This window comes from Calonectris borealis, chromosome 7 (assembly GCF_964195595.1).
Source record: "Calonectris borealis chromosome 7, bCalBor7.hap1.2, whole genome shotgun sequence".
Classification (NCBI taxonomy): domain Eukaryota; kingdom Metazoa; phylum Chordata; class Aves; order Procellariiformes; family Procellariidae; genus Calonectris; species Calonectris borealis.
Window position 1 is genome coordinate 16064709 of NC_134318.1, and position 14313 is coordinate 16079021.

At 41.3% G+C, this 14313-nt stretch overlaps 1 long non-coding RNA gene across 3 annotated transcripts in view; it reads left to right on the top strand.

Moving 5' to 3' along the window:
• Positions 1-157: 157 nt before the first annotated feature.
• The window catches only part of LOC142084164 (uncharacterized), a 63589-nt gene continuing 49433 nt past the window's right edge, over positions 158-14313 (top strand). The window contains exons 1-3 of one of the 3 annotated variants that reach the window (XR_012674267.1): positions 158-327; positions 877-962; positions 10033-10194. This is a non-coding gene — a long non-coding RNA (uncharacterized LOC142084164). Of the gene's footprint in view, positions 328-876; positions 963-9152; positions 12056-14313 lie in introns of those variants that run through there. The other 2 variants (XR_012674268.1, XR_012674269.1) reach the window with 2 other exon arrangements.

Genomic DNA, 14313 nt, shown 5'->3' on the forward strand with positions numbered 1-14313 from the left:
GGACCGGGCGCCGCCGGCGGCGGGCGCGCTGTGGGACCGCCCCCCGCCCCGCAGGTGGTGGCGGCCCCGGGCTGCCCGCCGAGGAGCCGTGGCCGAGCGGCCGTTAGCGCGGCGGGAGCGGCGGCTGGGAGGGGCCCCGCGGCCTCCCGCCCGCCCCGCACCCCGTCCTCCACGCACGCTGCGGCTGAAGGCGCGCTGGGCCCCGGTGCGCCCGGGAAAGGCGAGAAGTAGGTGGCTGAGCGCTGGTGTTGGGAGTGAAATAAGCGCCCCCGGATGTGACCGGTGACGAGCACCGTGCAGGTCCAGCGGGGGCGCGGGTCTGGGCAGGTGTGTTCGCCCCCGCAGCGCCCTGGCCCACGCGTGACGTGCAGAGGCCGCGGCAGATCTCCTCGGGCCCGGGGGGAAGAAGGGCGCCTCTGAGCCCCGGCCCACGAGCGAGCGCTGCCGGGCTGGCGCGGGCCCGCAGCGTGCTGGGCGCCCCTTCCCCCCCGGGAAGCAGCCGCCCTGCGGAGGGCCGGGCCTGCTCTCTGCTGCCTGGGCCCGCCGCCCTCCGCCTGGTGCAGCTGTTCCGTCCGGACGGGTGTTTCTTGCCCTGCGGCGCTGGGTGCAGCCAGAGCTCTGCGTGAGCGCGGACGCGGGCGCTGCTGTGCCAGCCGCGGCGGCCAGCGGCGAGCAGGGGTCCACAGCAGCGCAGGGATGCCCGTTTCTCAGATGTTAACAAAACCGTGGAATTGTGATGTGGCCTTTATGCGGGAGACGCAGGCTCTACAACAGGCAGAATTTACTGATAATTATTTTCTACTTACCCAAATATTTATTTACAGTTCTGTATTTCCAGAAAAACAGTTCATTGTAATTTTTTTTTTTTTTCTGCAGGGCTTGCCTTGAAAGGAAGCCAGGCTTAGGATCTCGTGCACTTTTCAGCCGTCTGCATGAAGAGTGGCCTATAGCAGCTTAAAAGGGTAAGGCCAAGAACAGCCCAGGAAGCGGGTGAGGTAGTAATGTTCTTTCATAACTGTTTATCAAATGTTTCTGGCCCCGCTCATCAAAAAACGGAGTCATACGCACTCAAAAGCAAGTAAAGGCTTATTCTGTAAAGACCTCCACCCCCCGCTTGACATCGCTCTGCTGGTTTGCCTGTGACTGCTCACCTGCCTGAAAGGTAGGCACGGAGTGCTTTCCAGAGTGGAGCCCCCGGTGGTCTCGGCAGCACAGGCCGCCTCCTCTCTCACGGTATTGCTCTGTCGAGGCCCGCACCCCATTTAGCACAGAGCAGCCCTTTGTCTTCAGGCAGATGGAAACCCCTTCCTTCATAAATAGCTACCCAGCCTGGGAGGGGGCTGGGTGTCCAAGGACCTGGTCTGTTCAGTCTAGATTTCAAGCCCTCAGACAACAAAGGTCTTTCCAGGGAATACCTTAAATAAATGGTGCTTTTAAATAGACAGGTTTTTCCATATGGCCTGGGAACCCTCTTACTACGCTCTGCTGTCAGGCTCCACTTCACTGCTCTGGTCCATTAACAGGGAAAGTGCACTTGGCTGGGGTGACCAGCCGTCCGTGCGGGCACTTTCCTAGCCTTTGAAGCTTGTCGTGAGGCTGGATCATCAAAGTTAGGTATCCATCAAAAATATATTTGAAGGGACTCATGGAGAAGAGAGTTGTCAGAGGATTTTAGGTTTTCACATATGCGCTCCTGAAACTAGGTAAATGTGGGTTCATTCTTTTTTTTAAACAGTATGTAAATTACTACTATTTTAAACCTGACCTCATGCAAAGTTTCAGTGTTGCATATTACAGATGACTGTTGAGGACCCCTCAGCTCCTGCTTGTCTTCTGTGTTGTGGTAAATGGGTAGGAGTTTACTAGACACCCGTGTTATTTTACTGATACTGGAGACTGCGGTGTTCTGTAGACGTAATATTGTTTGGAAGTACAAGAAGATAACAGAATGGAAGTAACTGAAATTACTGATTTCTTTAACTAATGCTACAATGTAGATCTCAGACAAACTCTTGACAACCCTGCATCACCTACTGGTTGGTCTACAGAAAGCAACCAGACTGCGATATTGTCCTTCAGGCTTCCCAGGTACCGCTTTTCTGCACAAGAGCTTGTTGCCGCTATGTGGGGAGATCTCTGCAGTGCTTTACAGGAGATTGTACACAGAATACTTTTCCTTCTTCTTTAAATGCCAGTTTCCTCTATTTACCAGAGTTCCTTCACCAGAAGGAAGATTTTTTCTTCCAGAAAGATTTTTTTTTTTTTTTCCCCCAGATTAAGAGAAGGAAAGAAGAACGGGTTTCTTAAACTCTAGTAATAACAACTTGGGTATTCATAGTCATCTCTGTATAAGAGGTCTACCACAACAGGAAAAACAATGTTTTTGCAGTGATGTTGTGTATAACTTCCTGACTCTTCTATCAGAATGAGCTATTCCAAGATTAGAAGTTCCTTCATAACTCAGACCTATATTTATGCTGACAGATGTTGTAGTTCCTATTTGATGTTAGTCTTGCAGGCCTACAGAGGAATTCCCAGTTTGTTTGTGAATAAAGCAGGCAATAAAACATTTAGCAAATGTCTGCGTTTTAAGACACAATTTATTTCAGCCTGGGGATTCCCCTTAGAGAGGTATTTGCAGACCTCCTAGCATCTGAAAGCAGTAAGTGTATATATATATAGGTGACACAGCTTTGAATTTTATGAAAATATTAAGATAGGATGATTATTTTAGAGACATAGAGACAGACTTCAAAAATGTTTTGCTAAACTTTGGTAAACGCTGTTCTTAAATTGGCACAGTGAGGGGAAAGGAAGTGGCTGGCAATAGCTGATTCGAAAAAGAAGAGTTTTCCAGAACAGCATTAGCTCCAGCCTTTAGTGGTTTTTGGTTTTTTTCTTTTCTTTTTTTTTTTCTTGCCCTTTTTTTTAAGCATATGCGTGGGCTGGAGGGGAAGAAACAATAGAGAAAAAGAGAGAGGAGCTGATCTGAGAACATGATGCCGAAGTGAAGGAGTAATGTAAATGAGACCAAAGGAGAAAAGAAAAAAAAGCAATCCTTCAACAGTGGATATTTTTGTTCTCTTATCCTCTCGAGCTGAAATGAAATGTGTATGTGGAATAAGAAAAATGGTCTGTTATTTTGCCTGAAAATTCAGAGCTTTAATTGCCAAACAATAGTCATTAATTTGCCTTGACACAGGGCTTTTTGTCAAATACCACAGCTCAGCCTTACTGATGGCACAATTCCAACACGATCCCATGTGAAGCCGCTTTCTTTATCCTTGTTTTAATTGTTGCGAATTATTTATAACAGATATTGAACAACGCAACCAAAAATATAAAGAATTTTTGATAGCCTGCAATAAACCATCCTACAGTATTTTAATCGTTTATATTTTCTTCCCTTAAAATCCTCATTTTGAGCTTTTATTCTAAATTATATTCCATAACCCTTTGTCACTGGTCCTGTCCAAATACATCATAGCTATGGGCTATGAACTAAGGGGTCATAGGAGCGGTGGTGCACTGCAGTAGAATTACCTTACGTCTGGCTGGGGAATGCTGAGCTCGGCCTCAGGCTCTGCTGACGATGCTGTAGTGCGAGCATCAACCAAGTCACCGCAAGGCTAACCTGGGGCTCGCCACGCGTGTGCCTCCCAAAGGAAAAAGGACGCCATTACTGTCTTACCGTTACCGTGGGGCATCGACGATGAGTATTAAAGGTGCTTGCAAGGTCTGGATATTTTACTTCACTGCTTTACAGGCTGAAATAATCTCTTGACTTATGATAGGTTTAGGAGAGACAGTGCATTTGTAAACTTACTTTGTACCAACACACCAGAGCAGCCCTGCCATGCAGTAATCTTCCTATACTTATCGTTACTGTTCCCTTTATTTTGCATTGTAGAGACGTTTTGATTTTGGCAATGCTTAGACTTTTGGCCTCTACGTCTTTCAATGTTGAAGGACTGTATTTATTTATGTAGTGCTTTGGTATCAAATAAATACTAATTCTTTGGTATTACAATGTACTAAATTTTGGACCCAGAAGCATATAATTTACGTAACGTTTGGGAAATGAACTGCTATAGATTGTTGTTTCCTGCTGTTTTGGGATCACAATTGCTAAATTACTTCCTTTCAGAAATTCCCATTAGAAAACAGTCCGTACAGACTGTATCAACCTACTTTAAATTTATATAGAATCCTTTCATACATTAAAGCAGACTCAGTAATTTTTATACTCACTCATGAAAATAGAAGACATTCCTTATCGGAAAAAATAATCAATACAATCACAGCTGTAAGTGAATGTAAATAAGATTTAATTTTATCTAATATCTGAAAAAGCTTCTTCTGGTAACAAAAATGCTTGTTATAGTCCACTTGTTTTTTCTTTGAATAGTGATAATTTGGTTTAACTTTATCAATGGTATTGGCATCTGGAAAAGTGTGTGGAAGGCCACATCAGAATTGTTAGTCTGTTAGTCTGTTAAAACAACTTTTTCTTTTTGAAATCAATATATAGTTGCTGTTAGCAACAAATGTTTGCTGAGCTCTTTGATGGTAGCAAATGGATCGCAGAAACATTACTGTACAAGAAGTACGGGCATCCCTTTGGTCTGTGCCGCAGAGGAACGGGAACGCAGAAGGGGAATTGCAGGGAGCTGCGTTAAGTGCCCGGGCTCCGCTCCCTGCTCCAGCTGGGAGCAGCAGGCAATATTCTGCGGCGGTGGCTGATCACTTTTCCTGGCCACATGGCCATATTTTTTCTGGCAGGCACAACGGGTCGTATGTCCAGGGCTCCACTGCTCACTTGCAACTGCACCAGGGCATCACACCAGACTAACCAGTAACAACACGTATGGACAGTATGTAGTGCTGGAGTTCTATATTGGTTTATTTCTGACTATTCCAAGACACCTTTACTATATAGTTTCTGTCTAATGACACCAAGAAGTGCCTTAGGCATTTTTCTGAAAAGAGGACAATTTTGTCAAAAATATATTGACTATAAAGCAGCTCTGCAACGAAGTCCAAGCAGCTGTATTCTGTACATAGAATGGAAAACAAATTAGGAGGACTTTGACTAGAGGACTCAATATTATGCAAAACATACCCAAAATGACGCATTCCTTTTTTTTTTCCTTCTCCAGATTTGCAGAACAGTAACCTGTTAAAATTATAAAGTAATATATTTAAAATCAATCCTATTAAATTACTTTTTAAACTGTAGATTTCACTGTCTGGGATGCAGAAAGAGAAATAAGTTAGATCATTCTATATATGAGATTTAAGCCAGACAATCTTTCATGAGCACTCCTTGTCTGACAAGATAACAGTATAAATTATCAAGGTTTTTTGATTGGTTATCTGGTTGGGTTCCTTTTTGTACTTGAAAACCTCATGCACCAAAGCTTAAGTTTTTCAGATAAATATCTACATTAAATACAGTATCTTTATAGAGGGAAATATTTGGGCTTCCTTAATCTGAGATGCTTCCAAGTTTTATACAAAATATTCAGTATATCAGTATTTAATACGCCTTACTGCATAATCTGTTGTACCCACTGGGCCTGTCCAGCAGTCCAAAACAACCACCACCACCTTCCACACAACGTAAAGACAAGGCTGTAGGGAGGTGCGGTACAGAGATGATCATCCATGCTGACAGATGAGCAAACAGTTAGTACAAAACCGGTGTTCATTTCTTTGTACAATAGACGGGACCAGAGCCAAAGAAGTTTCTCATGTGTTCATTGTCTGTACTGTGCTGGCCCATTTTTGGCAATATCTACCTGCTCCACTCCAGTCCTGGGTTTTTTTTTTTGCCAGCGTTAGCTACAGGCGTGACTGTCACTGCCCAAAAAAGTCTCCCTCGCTTTCAGTCCAAACTCCAATCAGTTAGTTCATAAAATAAGTTATGTTTGTTTCTCGTGTTTCTGGTACCACTCATTGTTGCGTATACATCATTAAAACATTTTAAAGTGGCACATTTTCCGTATTTGTAAACTATTCCTCCCATAAAATGACATGGAAATAATAATAAAATCACATTACGACTCTGATTTTATTAGTAGTACTTTACTGTCAGGGACTGAAAAATTCTCACAGAGTTGAAACTAAGACAGGGCTAAAGGAAGGTAGGATGTACACTGTTCCCTCCTCAAGAGGGAACCCTCCTGGGTACCACAGAATATCAACAGACAACCAGAAAAAAAACCCATACCTCAGTTGAGCGGTTGAATATACTGCTTCAATTTTCATGTAAATCTCATCCTGTGGTGCATAAAAACAGTGGCTGATTTTGAGAAACGTGTTAAAGCACGCTGTTGAGATTTCACTAGTATCATTATAAAACCATCGGTAAAGATGAACTGATTTGCAAAGTCAGGACCAAATGCCACTGCACTACCTTCCTAACGGTCTCACAAGCTCCTCTTCAATTTTCGACGCGTAACAATTGTGTTATCTTCATCTTTGTTAAGAAAAAGCTTTGCTAATAAGAATCTTGCAATGGTTCACATCTGTCGGTAAAATGGAGCTCCAAATCAAATTAATTCAAAGCAAGATTTTACATTAGAAATGCCATCATAGGACAGCTGAATGGCAAGACGCTTTGAGATTCACTTGAATTTGTTCCCACTTCTCCTCAAGAGCAAGGAAAATTTGTTCCTGCTTCTCCTTTCCTCCTCCGATTTTTAGAACTGGAATGACAAAGACCTGATCTGGCAGCCTGCACACCATTTAAATTAAGGAATATCAGGTTCAGAAGTATTTACTAGAAGGAATTGAATGGTAATATATACCTATATTTTCCATTTTTTTTTCTCTTTAATTTAAATTTCAAGAACGTCAGTTACCAGTTCTTTGACTGTGCTAGACAAGTAACGATTCGTACTATTTTAAAAAAACAAATCATATCTATGACAGGATAAGGACAGAGATAAAAAGTTTTTAAAATTGACTGTTTCTGCAACGCACGCGTCTTAGAAACTGTGTGCAAGCTGTGTTAAAGTTACTGAAGCGTGCTCAGGACATAAGGATGTGCATAACAAATGCAGACTGGTTTATAAAATTTGGCCATGTATAGCAGGTGAAAAAAATAGCTTAACCTGTGAATGCTGACAAGCTGCTGATTATTTTGTGTATGTTTGTGCGGGGCAAATGTCTGCAGTTTGGATCTCTCGGTCCCAAGCCTGCTGCTTGACTGTGACTGGTACAGGCTGGCTTAAGGTTTGGTAAGGCCCGGGCTAAACGAGTCCTCCAGCTGGTAACGAGGCGCCAGGCAGAACTGGTGATTAGGATGGCGCTGGCTTGTGCTCCTGCACACGGGCTGTTTACGTGGGGAAAACCCAGCGGCTGGGTTCTGGAAGGATGCGGTGGTGCCAAAAGGAAGGGGCTTGGCCATCCCTTGCCCCAGACGGGTAACTGCCCGCAGCAGCCCGGCACGAACTGGCACAACTTTCTGCCCCAGCTTCCCGGGCCAGCAGCAACCTCCCCGCCGCGGCGGGAGGCCGGGGCAAGCGAACGTAGCGCTGGGGACCGGGAGCCACCGAGGGGCTGCCTGGAATAAGCAAGTAGGCTAAAAACTCTAATCCCAGTTTTTAACTGAACTCCAGTATCCAGATTAACTAGGGACTCTTGTTTACCCGTGACACATAAGGAGGTGCTGCTTCATTGCTGAGGGGCATGCGGTATTTCTGTGCGCTTTCTGTTGCGATGCGGACTGTAGGTCAGTATGCGAGGTGCAGTACGGTACCTTCTCCCTCTGCCCCCGAGCTATGTGCAAGTCTTGTATGACAAGGTCTTTACTGTATGTTTGATGCCTTTTAAGGCAATACAGGTAATATGTGCTATTCATATTACTGCATTTCAAGGTCTAATACCATGAGTAGTGTTCTGTTATGTGTGCCTAATAAATACATGGTTATCATTTGAAATGGTAACTATTATAAGTAATCTCTAGTTTAAGGCCTAGCGTTTCAAAACATTCATTTCGCATTTCATAACATTAGTAAAGCATAATGGAGACTCAGTTAAGCAAGTCAAAATGATTCAATAAACATTATTTCTGTTTAGTTAAAAAGTTGTCTCTGATGACAACTTGTTGCAATCTAATTTGATTGCTTACTTTATCTTTGTGCATGTAAAAATGGTGATAAATGTCTTTCAGTATAAATTAAAATATTCTCAGTAGTGTTTGTAAAAAAACCCACATCATCTGTTTCTGCTCAGTATTTTACAAATTGTCACAGTTCATTTTAACAAATTGTCCTGGAAGAGCAACACTGGGTGAGACTTCCAACTGTCATGTTTTAAAATAAAAATCTTTATAATCAACATAAACCTAATGCCTTTCTATTTGCTGTGTCTGGAGCAGGCCACTGTTCTGAAAGCCTCTCTGCACAGGAAAACCAGTTAAGTGTTTGAATGATTTCCTGACTCAAGGCTAAAATCTTTCTCAATTATTTATACCCTGTAGCAGAAAGAATCATTCTTGTCTTCTGCTGTCAAATCAATCACTGGCAGTCCTGACCAGACAAAAACTATCTTGAAGAGCAGTGAACTCTGCTTGCTTCTTGCTGGCTGATTCTTGAAGCTGCATATGCGTGTAAAAAAATATACTATAAATCTGGTATTTATCTCCTGGATATTTCCATAGGCTTTTCCCACATCTCAGTCTTTACAATACTCTTCCAAACTTCTCAATCATCTTAAGATGAACCCGTTACCAGCTTCCTGAAGGAACAAGAGCAGCCCTCTCGAGCAGCCTCCTCGTCTGTCGTATCAGCCACCGCTTACTTGGGATTCCACCCTTTTGACATTTTCCTTCCCAACAGATGTAAGGTTGTAATGAAGTTACTCCAAATCTCTTCCTTTTTTGTGAGATACTCTTGAATAAATGGATACTATTCTTGTTATTGGTAGCAATTTGGTAAACACGTAGTATCAGTGTATCCTGTATCCTATCAATGTTTTATTGATTTGCATTGGGCTATAGCTTACTTCTTCACAAAATCTGAAAGAGGAAGTGGAATTGTTATTTTTTTTCCCCAAAATAACCTTAAAATTTACCTAAATTTAGGCAAGCAAGATTCTTAGCAAACCAAACGCTTATAATACAGGTTCATTTGATTTAGTTTTATTAAAAAATTTAAAATACTTCCATGCTTAAGCATAGTATATTCGGACAGGAAATTGCATTGGCAACTAGCTTTGAAAATGGCACATGTTGCAAATAAAAATCAGTGCTCACATCAAACTCTTTCAACTACGATCATGTCAGGAGGAAAAGCCCTGAACAGCTGAAAAATTACATAAGGGCTTTAACAAGTACTTATGTGACCTGCGGAATGCAGAAAAATCAGACTGGAAACTGCAGTGTTTGATTGATATCCAGATCTAGGCTGAGTTTCTACAGGAATTCAAATCTGTGGCTATATCATGGGCTAAAAAGTTCAAGTTTGGCAGTCCAAAGTTTCTGGAGTTGTTCTAAATGAGATATCTACCAGCATAAGGCAGAAACTCAGGGAAATGCCTATGTGCTCCAAACAAACTTGCTTCGTTTGTGTCTGAACACAGACTGGATCTGTTTCACATCTCTCAAGCCCCTAAGGATGCAAGGTGGTTTATTTTGTTGTTTCTAAACCTTCCTTTTGTTGCTGGGAATTTGTTGAAATGAAAAATCCAAACGTTTTTGGCTAGTAATAATTGCACATTTAGCGAGAATCATATAAACAGATTGGTTATCAGGGAGAACCCAGCGCTAGAAGTGCCAAGCTACAGCTTTCTGTGGGAGGAGGTGTGTTAGCTGCAACCCCACGGATGTAAGGGTAACTTTCTCTTTTCATAACAACCTCACAGTTCTGGGCATATACAGTCACAAACCGCGCTACGTTTATTAGGTACCAACTCTCTCTTAACATCAGGGGGTATGTGTACATTAACTTCTCAGTTCAGATCAGGACTATGCTTTTAAAGTGAACCTCTGTTCTTTAGCTTCAGATCGCTTTTGTTACATTGCAGGTTTATGAGCGTGAGACTAGACCTGCGCTTCCCGGCGAGCCTCCCTGCGAGCCCTCACGTGATACCTTCGGCGTGGCCTGTGCTTGGGAGACAGGACGTTTGTCTTCTGCCAGTTCTGTCCAGTCAGTAGCTTGTCCGTTCACAAACTTCAACAGTGAGAAGGTAGGGAACCCCATCCTGCAGAATACAAGTAGAAGAAGGGGTCCCTGTCTCCTCACCATCTCAAATCCTTTTGTCCCTGCAGACTTCAGCATACAGAGAAGCCTCCTGAGGGCAAATCTGTGTTCCTATCCAGATCAGATCAAATGGGGAGTAAGGGAATAGCGGGGTGATAGCAGAGAAGAGAGAGACCACACATATCTGCTCTTTGCAATCATCTGTTGACTCCTTGTCCAACAGATGTAGTCCTAGTGTGGTATGTAGTAACTCCACAACCACTTTTGGCACCAGTGTTGTGAAAGATTAAAATCATACGTCCCTGCGGTATTCAATAATAAATTATTTTGCAAACATAATTCTAAACCTAAGGCCCGAGACGTGTTGGCTACATTCTCTTCTGTCCTCCACTTAGAGGAGATTATGAAATACATAAAAACCTAGTCCCGCCACAGTGGACATGCTTTCCAGCAGGGGACCATCTATTTCTCTTTTGGGACATGCCAACACATTTCTGAAGTTAAGAAATAATCATAATATCTGGTTCTCTTAATAACAATCTCTTGCAGAGAGGGTGAGAAAATGAAGCTGATATATCAGCTTTTTTTTCCCCCCAAGTCTCTAACTGTATGCTTTATTTGTATGTCACCTTGTAAATACAAGAGGAAATTTACACAAAATGCTGGGTGAACCTATCTTCCCGTGGGGACCTCTGCAGGTACCAGGCTGATTGGCCCTGCCGCTTAACTACAGACTAGGCGGGAACGGTGACTGCTTTTACCTTCATACCCTACTCACATTTTAAAACACACTATCTATGCAGACATATTCAGTAATCCTGACCATACAACTAGTGGTTCTTTCCACTACATCGATATTGTGATAAAATAAGCATCTTTTTGTATTGATACTTGGGGTCAAGATTTGCCCATTGACTATACTTTCTCTCCAGTAAAATCAGCAGAGGTTTATCAGGGAGGTGACCTAGGTCAAAGCTGAGTGCTTTGTGAAAACCCAATCCATTTTTATATTTGGAAGCCAATAAAAAAACCCAAAACAACCAGAAACACCTACTGTAAACATCACTATTTATTCAAAATATGCACACTGCTTGCTATCAGTGTAATAGTTTGAACCTCTACAAACTTCTGAGCTTAGCTGATTAAATGGAAAGCTTTTTCTCGTGGCAAGGTAAAAATGCACTTAAACCAATTCTCTTATATGTTAATACACATTTGCTTATATCAGCAAGGATAGAATCAAACTCTCGGTCTGATACCTAATGACAACAATTATTACATTGTCATTGATTTTTTAAACTACTTTTCTTTCATTCTCTTTTCTAATAGAGAAACTTGGAAAGTTATTTCTTGACGTGTAAAGTACAACTGCAATGCTCTTAAATTGTTCATACCATTTCAGATTGGCCTATAATCCATATGAAACAGCTTCCAGATGAGATGAAATTGGATTATTATGAGATGTACCTTATTAGCCCAAAGTAAGGAGCTAATTATTTCAGATGAGCTTAAGGGGAGGGGTACTTGCCTGTACTGAGGTAGGCAAAACCTTTTTACTTAATTTCAGAACGTTATCAGCAAAATGGACTTTCATAACAGCTCAAAGAAATACATTTTTAGCAAGAAATTTGTTGTGTCGAGATACAATGGAACCCTTTATAAAACCAGGTAAAACCAAAAAACACACTGTGAAAAGAGAGGAACGATTCATCTTCTCAAAATGCATTAAAAGTACATATATCTCCATTGTAACTGGAAGATGCAGGTTGCTGTCCCAAAGAATTAGAAATGAGAAACAAATATGAAATGCAGCTTACATGAACAACTCATCTTTACTGAAGAACTTGGTAAATACTGAAAAATATTTCATTTACTGTCTCTTCTAGATACACATTAGAGATATATTTGTGCTTACCTGTCTTGTAGTGTCCAGTACCTGCTTCTAAATACAGCTTCTAGACAGACAAGTTACAATATTGTGCTAGGGATGGGTGGACCTGGGCTATTGCTACTTTGTCCATATTTTGATAATACCTTTTGTACTTTTGCTAGCAGACTATTGGGATATTTGATTTTAGACCAGCAAATGTTTATGAATAATTTATTCATGAATGATCCTACTAACTTCAGAGGGGCTACTTAAATTACATGAAGTTAGATGCAGTGGACCTGAACAGCTTAGGTTTTCTTATTAAGATTTGACATACTTTTATACATCTTTAGAGAATCATAGGGTTCCTTTTTCAGAAAGATAGCTTAGGCTGAAAAAGTCAAACCATTCTCGCTATGGACAATTTGCACCTTGTTTATGGGGAACGTTGCCTGGTGCTACCTAGGAGCTAGTGCTGCTGAACGTCATCTCTAGTATTCTGTTATAAATTTACCACTGCAGCTGCAGTGAGACACACAGGGCTTTTAGGTGGGCTGGGTTTTAAAACAAAGCATTTCAAAATAAGTAATTTTTTTTCACTTTCAAACGTTACAGTAGAAGTATCCTTTTTAGATATATTTTGAGGCTTGTATTATTCATATAAGATTGATTATAAAACATCAAGGAAGAGAAACTTGCTGTTATTGTACATTTTTGAGAATTATTTAAAACAAGTCCAGTTGAGTGTACCATAGAGATTCATGCACATTCTGCATGACAAATTGTAGATAAAACCACATGATTTAAATATTATGTATCTCATATTCACGGGACAAGATTTTTTAGAATTTCTATTATATGAAACAGGCTAATGCCTGCAGATTAAAATCTGCAACCTCACAGTAGATTTTCCGAGTATCATACTGGAAAAGTTTGTAGAAACGAATATTACAATAACTTCCTTGTGCTGCTGTAATAACTAGAAGGACACATGAGATTCACCCTCTCCCTCATCTGTCACAACTCAAAGCACAGACCAGGTAAAGCATGTCATCTCTGCAGATATTTAGAAAAGGCTGGCAAAAATTTTTAGGAAGTTATTCCCTCCAACCTGTACATTTAGGTGAATTATCTGTTCCCTTCGCATTCACGTTCCTCAGGGCAGCCAAATGCATAGGTATTTCTGGCACCGATGGAAATAATCATCTGCAGTATCACTTTTTTCCCACGTGGGAAGTACATTTACTCTAATGGGGAACTGAAACAAGATTGTCACCGTTCTGACTAGTGGCAACACAGAACAAGTAGGAAGCACTTCAGGGGAAATATTTACAAAAGTAGCATACACAGAAGATACAAGAAGCTTTCATATTATGAATGAATACTTGAAAGTAATAATCTATTCCTTACCAACATTCATGAGCAGGAAGGGAGTCACAATTAGTTGGATTAGGAAACACTTGTTAAGAATTATTCATTAAGCTGCACTTAATGCAGGTAATTGTGTATGGCAACTATAATTATGAACTCTGTATGTGTTTTATATGCAGAATCTATGTCTGGTAACATAGGTGACAATAACTATTAGTGAAATTTTTCACAGGAATTAATGGTTGAAACAACATTAACTCATGCTGGAAGTCTAAAATACAAATACTTTCTGCATCCACTGGTTATTTCAGCATCCCTTACTATCCCACTCACCTACTGTACAGCAGTGTTGTCGCAGGGCTTTTCAGGTTAGAAACTGGGCACTTCACATCTCCCAGTTGAACACTGTTGCTGAAGATAGCTGATAAAAAGAAATTCTTAATTTAAGGAAGAATAAAAAAAAAAATAAACAAAAATCTTGATGCCTTGATTGCTCATGGCAAATAAAAAAATTCCCATTTACAGACATAAAATATAGGGAAAGGACTGGACAAAGCAAGAAGTTACCACAAGTGCCATTTTTCTCTCCTTTTTTCATAGATCTCTCAGTAGAAAAAAAAGCCCATATAATGGGCTTAATTTTCAGTGCCATTTATTTTAAAAGTATGCGTTCTGACAGTTGTGTCATGCCAGTGAAGCTCACCATTATATCACGACTGTGATACATCTGTATACATAGCTGATTCTGTTTACTGTACATAAGCATTACACAACACAGCAAATGTTTGTACAAAGAAAAAGTCACTCTGCTTCGTGCTTGTCCGAAACCAGGACAGGATCAAGTATGGTATCCAACACTGAAGG